The sequence below is a fragment of the Pelmatolapia mariae genome, linkage group LG5, assembly GCF_036321145.2.
Source record: "Pelmatolapia mariae isolate MD_Pm_ZW linkage group LG5, Pm_UMD_F_2, whole genome shotgun sequence".
Taxonomy (NCBI): Eukaryota; Metazoa; Chordata; class Actinopteri; order Cichliformes; family Cichlidae; genus Pelmatolapia; species Pelmatolapia mariae.
This window is the reverse complement of record NC_086231.1, coordinates 35856695-35864534: the sequence shown is the minus strand read 5'-3', so window position 1 is coordinate 35864534 and position 7840 is coordinate 35856695. Positions and strand designations below refer to the sequence as shown.

The 7840-nt window shown below is 39.6% G+C and overlaps 1 long non-coding RNA gene across 1 annotated transcript; it reads left to right on the top strand.

Annotated features, from left to right (window-relative positions):
• The first annotated feature begins 687 nt into the window (after positions 1-687).
• Positions 688-3000, top strand: LOC134627281 (uncharacterized). Its single transcript, XR_010093881.2, has 6 exons — positions 688-1089; positions 1401-1489; positions 1603-1754; positions 1867-1899; positions 2204-2387; positions 2865-3000. It is a non-coding gene; the product is annotated as an uncharacterized LOC134627281 (long non-coding RNA).
• Positions 3001-7840: the final 4840 nt, after the last annotated feature.

The following is a 7840-nucleotide window of genomic DNA, read 5'->3' as shown; positions in this document are numbered from 1 at the left end:
AAGTACCAGAGAAAGTAGATTTATTGTTCATTTGTTATCAATGACTTGGTCTAGTTCACCAGCTTTAAAAAATCGTGTCTACGTGCAATTTATGTATAGTTGACCGGGGAAATTAAAGCAGCGATCACTTGGACTATTCCACAGCACCCCTCTCACATTGGTACATCCCTCCAGGTATTCATTGTCTTGTACAGTAGAGCGGGACATTTGATTTACTCTCAGCGGAATTGACCGGAGAAGGCATCAGTTCATGCACTGCACTGGCCTGCACCACGATTAGTATAAGGTAAGAATGAATGATTTTTTTTTCCTACTCGTTATTTCCATGTTTGCATTTGAATAACAGTAAAAAATTCGTTAATGTTGTACATTAACAAGTTTTTTACAGTTATTTACGTTGCTCCCACAAAATGTGGGAGCCCGAAATTGTGTCTATACTTCTTACAATCCGGCAACAAATAAATTGCACTGCGAACAAAGTATATCAACAAAGAAAACATTTTCGTTTCATAATTTCTTCGTTATATTCCCTTACAAAGCTAGCTTTAACGCTTCGAGGTTTCCTTTGTTCTTGCCGTCGCCTCGGCGCTTGACCCAGACTTTCGCTCTGTAGTTGCTTAGTACTACAAAAAATTCTAAATCTGTGATATATGATTGATAAACGTAAAGTTAACTGTATAAACGTGTTCAATGACTTTGTTACTTTTGATGATTGGAGAGCACTCGCTTCAATTCGCACACGAAAACTTTAGACTCAGTTTGAAAGCTCACGCAGCATGCCCACGTGACTGTACGTTGCACGCTCACCTAACTTTAAGTTGCACGCGTACATGACTTTCCGTTTGTGCCTTGAATAATGAATAAGGCTACGTCCACACGTACCAGCGTATTTTTGAAACCGCTGATTTTTCTATGCGTTTGCACCTTTTGTCCACACGTAATGTATGTCTGGCCGTACATTGTGTTTGTATTTCCAGGCACATTTCACGAAGCAGAACGCAGTCTTCAGAGATATCCACGTGAACGCTGTGATACGTCTGACCTTCAGTCCGAAGAAGAAACCCAGACCAGTCTTAAAAGAAAGCACAAGTAAAACCTTTTTATTCACAAACATATCTTTGATTGTTAAGAATTTATGATCTTGTCTTTTATACATATCTGTGGTGCTTGCATACTGCAATATCACCACATAATATAGTCCAAAAAGTGGAAGTTTGTAAACTTTTTAAAAATGCAAAGCCGTGTACACTTGTGCACTTCAAAAATTCATTGTATACTGTACCTTCTTGCACGTCTCTGTTTCCTGTGTGTGTTGTTAGAAATCAAACTAACTTTAGGAAACAATATGCCAAAAGCATATTTACAATTACTTAAGACCGTTTTTAATTTCTTTTCTTTAGACCAAATCCCCTGTACACATATACGGACTCAGAGGATGAGCAGCCTACAAAAAAACGGTTTCCCCAGGCCCCTCGAGTGAAAATACCAGGTAATAAAATACTGTCTAGTGTCTGTGTACATATCTGTGTCTGACACAAGGAAACTTTTTTGACAAGTTGTCTGTATTCTTAAATACTTAAAAAATTATCTTTTTCTAAACAGCCCTCATCACTCCGCAGTCTGCCCCCCAGCCCACTGATAGCAACCATCATAATGCCCCACCCAGCTTCCGGCACCTTTCGCCACTCCGGCACAAACCGACACAGCTTTGCGATCTCCCCAGCATGCAGAGTCTGATGTCTTCCCTATAGATGGTATGCTTTTAAAAAAGCTTTAAAGCTGCATCACAATGTCATTGTACTCTTATCTTCAAAACACCAGTTTATACTCCTGAATGTCATCTTGTTGTGATTTTTTTTTCTGTAGATTCCAGAGACTCTGTGAGGCCACTATTGCAAGGCAAGTTTGAAAATCTTGGAATTTCACAGTTTACATGGTATAACAAATATATGTGACAGGCAAAAACTAGTAAACACTTTTAGCAGTTACAAGAACTAACAAATGAATATCCAACAAAAGGGAACAGAAATACATTGTACTGCCAATACTTTGGTTTATTCTTTGTATGACTTGAAAATCAGGCTTTAGGGAAAACCAAATGACATGTTTCTATCATCAATTACATGAAGTAAACACACAAGCACTTGCATACACATTTAAGACATGAGACACGCTAATTCCATCTCTTAAAATGTGTCTATAGGTGAGACGCTTTGCGTTGATTGGTGCTGCTGGACCACACTGGAGGTGCGAGTCCACCGTGTAATGGTTTATGCCATTACAAAGGAGCTGGCGTCTGTACTCAACTGGGCAGGGAAAAATTACCAAGGACCAGACAAAGCAAAAAAGGGCATTTAAAGAGACAGCGCTGTGCAGATGCATATTTGGTAAGTTTTAACATTTATTGTAGTTTTATGAGCCTAAAGTGAACAATAAAGGGATCAATTGATGTGCTGGGTGCATTTCACATTTCCTATGTCTGTTTTTTGCTATATTACTTTGTCTTTCTTAATAACAAGACTTTCATGTCCGATTAATCTGGAGATGGAGTCTTTGGTCTTCGGCTTGTTTTGTCCTCGGGTTGTACACTTTGTACAGCCCGAGGACCCCATGTTTTCTTTTTTTCTTTTTTTAAAGGATACACGGCACACCATGCTAAGACATATCACATTTTCAGCTTATAGCTCTTTGGGAATCAAATGCGGCAGTTTGCTGATTTCCGCCTGGTGACTTTCATGTTTATCAGCCTAGGAGTTTACATACTTTCTCCCTGCTGAAGACAATTAACAAGAGCTTATTCATGTGCTCTAATTCCCTTTTTTTGTCTTTGTTTTTTTGTGTGTGTGTGTCTATTTTTGTCCTAGATGGCCTGGCGCAGCAGGTAGGGGCGAACTCTATGTCTGAGTTGGTCTTTGCTCAAGCAGTCCAGAAATGGCTCAGATATGCTCCAGATCGTACGGGTGGCACGCAGGACGCACATCATGCATCCCCATCCCGGAGTAAATAATAAAAAGTGACGTGAAACATAGAAATGTAAATAGGAAACTTTGTCTTTTAATAAAGTATTTTGCAAATGATACATGTCTACTGACCTTTTTTGTTTTTTCAATAAAAAGCAACTGTGCGAAAGAGGTGGAAAATCAACACCATAGCTCAACAGTGTTTCAATATCAGAATCTGACATTGTTTCAGTGTCAACAGTGTTAGAAAATATAACATCGAATCAATGTCAGGTTTCAACATTGATTCAACATCAAAACCTGACGTTGTTTCAACATTAAAAATGGGTGCAAGAGTGACGTTGGGTCAACGTCAGATCTCAACGTTGGTTCAATGACATCGCCTGATATTGACTCAACATTGTTTCAATGTTTCCTTGCTATCTGGGGAGTTGCTTTGTTGTTTTTTGTTTTTTTTTTAAGAAGGGAGATGTAACATGTTGACCTATATTTGCATCAGCCACTAGATGGCACTGTGTTGCTGCAGAGTATGTAGTAAAGGGACCTCTGGCTAATACGTCGGGTTCGTGTCGGGTTCGTAGCTAAAAACTAGCTTTACTTTGTTGTCTGGGTCAACTTTGCTAGCGAGAGACAGAGAGAGGCGTTGAAAGGCTGCTCCAACGGAACTTATTGTTTCGGAGGAAAACACGAACACAGTGTACAGTCGAGTCTTAATAGCTTACTTACAACTGGGCTCGTCAGGCACTCTTCTTGGCTGCAGTGGTTATTATTATATTTACATGCTTCCAGCTCCGGTTTCTGCTCGGTGACAGCTCGTACTTTTCCTTTCTCTCCCTTTTCTCCCTCCCTCGCTCACAGACACATAACGGGTATGGCAGTCCATTCTCCCTGCAGCACGGACTACACTGCCCATGAGGCTACATTACTTAGGGCAGCGGTTGCCAAACTTTTTTTGCTAGGCCCCCCTTTGTTTTACAAGAAAAATGTTCGCACCCCCCGGCCGCGCGCGCGCATGCATGCACAAACACATCCTCCAACCACACAAACCCATATTTTGCTCCATTGCGGTTTATTTCACACCTTAAACATTTAGTAAACAATTAAGCAAATACAAGTAATCTGCAATAAATGACAGGTAGTAATAGAATAAACTACTAACTCTTTTACGCTACGTCCACTCCTACACGGGTATTTTTGAAAACGCAGCTGTTTCTATGCGTTTGGGCCTTTCGTCCACACATAAACGGCGTTTGGAATCACCGAACACGGAGATTTTTTAAAACTCCTTTTTTGCGTTTACGTGTGGACGAGGAATACAGAGTTCGTCACGCAACGTCAAAGGTATGTGCCTTTTTTCACGTCACGCTGTGCGCGCGTTATTGTTTACATGAGATGAATTGCAGAATGGCAGATAGAGACAAAATACTGTTACTGTTAATCTGACTATCTTCAGGTTTTACACGCTTACATTTACACACGCAGTTACTGTCCCTCCATTTAGAAAGGCAGAGGCGTCACGGTGTGATTATATTACGTGTAGTTGTTTTTTCCCTGTGTAATAATATTCAACATTGCTATCAATACATTTTTCAAAAAATGCCTCTCTGTGCAAAATGGGTTCAAAAACATAAACAACTGTGGGATACTGTTTGTCTGTGATTTGAACAAATCGTGGCAGGATCAGCCTGATGTTATTTGTATCCCACTGTAACTTTACTGTATAAAGAGCTAACATCTCCAAAATGTCAGGAGTAGTTAGTCATTACAACAAGTGTTTGTGAACTAAAAATCAAGAATGTGGGATAGTGCTTGTCCGTGATTTGAAGAGCCCAGCGCGTGCTCCCGACGAAGGGAAAACCAATTCTGCAGGGGAGACCTACCTTGGCACTTGTGCAGGTGAAACCAAAGGGAAGATATGCTTCACCATATTTTCTAGTCTTTGGCTAGAAAGTTGGTCTTTGAAGTTGGTTTGGAAACATATTCAGCGATGCTTCATCTTATGCTTTGCGTTTGTGTGGGGCGCCCCATGCTAGCAGTGTCCAAGCGTTTTGTTTTTTTTCCCTTTTCATACCGCGCCCCCCCTGCAATGGCTCTGCGCCCCCCCCCCCCCCCCCCCCCAGGGGGCGGGCCCCACACTTTGGGAAGCTCTGACTTAGGGCATTGCCTGTAACACTCTGCCTATTGCCTTCATATTAAATAATTTTTGTATAATAATTTTTAAAAATATTTCTTTACTTACGGGCTGTAAGTAGGGGTGACATGGGCCGCGAGATAGAGAGACAGGCATTAGAGCCTCTTATTGTGTGTTTTGTTTGGGTTTCCACCGGAGTGGAATTACCAAAAATAGAGAGACCATAGCCTAACATATGAAACAGGAAAATACCGCCATGTAATCCATTTATTTCAACAAAGTAACTGTATTCTGAATATCACCTATTAAACGGTAACTGTAAAGGATACATTTACTCATATTTTGTATTTTAAATATGTAACGCCGGTACATGTATGTACGTTACTCCCCAACACTGCCTGTTGATGAGATCTTGTGCCGCTCCTAAAACACTGGCCTCCAACTCCTAAAGAGACACGGGTATCCCTAAATTTAGCAAATATTAGCTTCAGGCTAGCTTGCTATGACGAATAGGCTAATACCAGCATTTTACCACAACTTCACCAGATGCAGCTAAAAAAAACTAAACTAATGTCCAGTCCAGTGGGACAGCAAGGAAAGATGACAAAAAATGATTACTTACCTGCGGTTTAGAGGGTCAAGCTGAAATTGAAGCAGCCATTGAAAGACGGGAAGAGAGAAAGATGGCAGCTTGGGCAGCACTAGTGGTCTCTATAATGTATGCAAATACATGCGGGTCGGAATCCCCGCCCCCCCAGCGCACCCCCGGACGCCAAAACAGTGCCAGCAGATTGAAACTGAAAAATGGATTGAAACTGAAATAAGTGGATTGAAGCTGAAAAAAATGAATTGAAACTGAAAAAAAAATGTAAGCAAAAACAAAGAATTTACAGTTTCATTTAATTGTTTTTCACTATCAATTTTTTTTTCAGTTTCAATATTTTTTTCGGTTTCATTTCAAGGTTGCATCGTTCTGATCCCATATTCTTCGCTCAAAATAAATTTCTCCTCAAAATGCAACACTTGCACCTGCACATTTTGTTTTACATGCGCTCAAAATTTTTTTACGTGCGCAGAAAAGTGCCACAAAAATAATGCCATACATAAGGGCTTTGGTAGCTGAGAAGGGAATGCCTCAAAAGGAGAAAAATGACCATGAAAATGACCATGAAAATGACCCAGCACTGACTGACTGCCTGAAGCAGTCAGGTAGTGTTGAAAGAGGGCCAAAGTAATCAAATATTTGCCAAAGTCAGCTTAGATTGCTCTAGCTTCACTAACTCAAAAGCAATATCTCATTCAACATTTCTTTCAGCTGTTGCTGTGAAAAACAGAAATGTGTTTTTAATGTTTATATTCTATATTCTTTCTGCAGCATTTACTATTTTCATTCAGTTTATTTTCAATGTTCTGAAAGTGTCCATCTCTGTCAAGCTCCGCTCCTCAGAAGTATACAGTCAATTTTTCTATCCTCAAAACAGACCTGCAAAACAATCCTACAAGGACAGTTTATGTGGTTGGCACACAAAGGCAGTAGCCTCTTTTAAAGAGGAGTACCCCTTGTAATGGTTCCAGAGACCACTTTTTTGTGGTGTAGCATCCTCTTTAAAGGAGCTTACAGGAGAAAAAGGTCTTTTAACTCTTTATCAAAGCTGCAATCAAACGATATGTGTGATGCAGCTTTTTAAATCTTAAATTGTTTTCAAATTTAAAAATAAGACTGCTTCTTAAGATTAGTGATTTTATATAGGCCTCTCAATTTAGTGATGATAATCTTTATATCTATATATTTTCTAGCTCTTACACATTTGCTGTAAAGGGGACAGCTATTAACAACAGGTCAAGTTCTCTATAGCAACATTTACGTAATCTCTTATTGCAAAACCAAAACACATGTACACCCATCTCACAGTGGCCAAACAGGTGTTCTTAAAATGTTTGCAGTAGCATTACATAACTGCTATGCCATTGTCCCTGTTATGAATTAATGATACTAATTTCTAACAGGGCTTTCAAAGTTTCTTTAAAATATTTAAAAAGGGAAGACCAAATTAAAAATATCACATGTGCTTAAACCCAACAACCCAAATCCAATTTAATATAAAAAAGAAGCACACAGTGAAATGCTTGGGGTCTTTTATTAGTGGTCTTTTTGACTGACCAATAGTTTTCTCTTTTTTTATTATTTTTTATGCTGGGACAAGGCATCTCAGAGACCTTAAGTGGAGTAATATTTTAAGGCACAGAGAAAAATACTCATTTAAGTATCGATAGAATGGGGAAGGATGTTCAAGCCACCTCTTACACCAAAGGGATGTTTCTAACTAACCATGCAAGAAGAGCATGATACATAAAGGAAGCTACTGTTTTGCTGCACCTATGATTCTGGATCTCTATTGCTTACGTCTAGATCATTCAGTCCCACCATACCAGCATTTTCACTGCATCACAGTACCGTAATAATATACATTTTGCTCAGTGTGATGATACGACCAATGTATATTATAACATCATGCGCTTTTCAGGTAGTCTTTAATAATAATTTTTTCAAAGTAAATAATCAGTTTGCAGCAAGCAGAAAAACAGGAATGGGGAGTAACCCGACTAACAGGAACAACATAAAGAATACAGGAAGCTGCTGTTAATAGAAGCAACATTTTTTCGATGACCAAGCATTTGTCCGTGCGCCAGGGCAGGTGGGTGGAGTTAAGGCCGTGTTTATTATATCCAAACCGTGGCTGACGGAAGA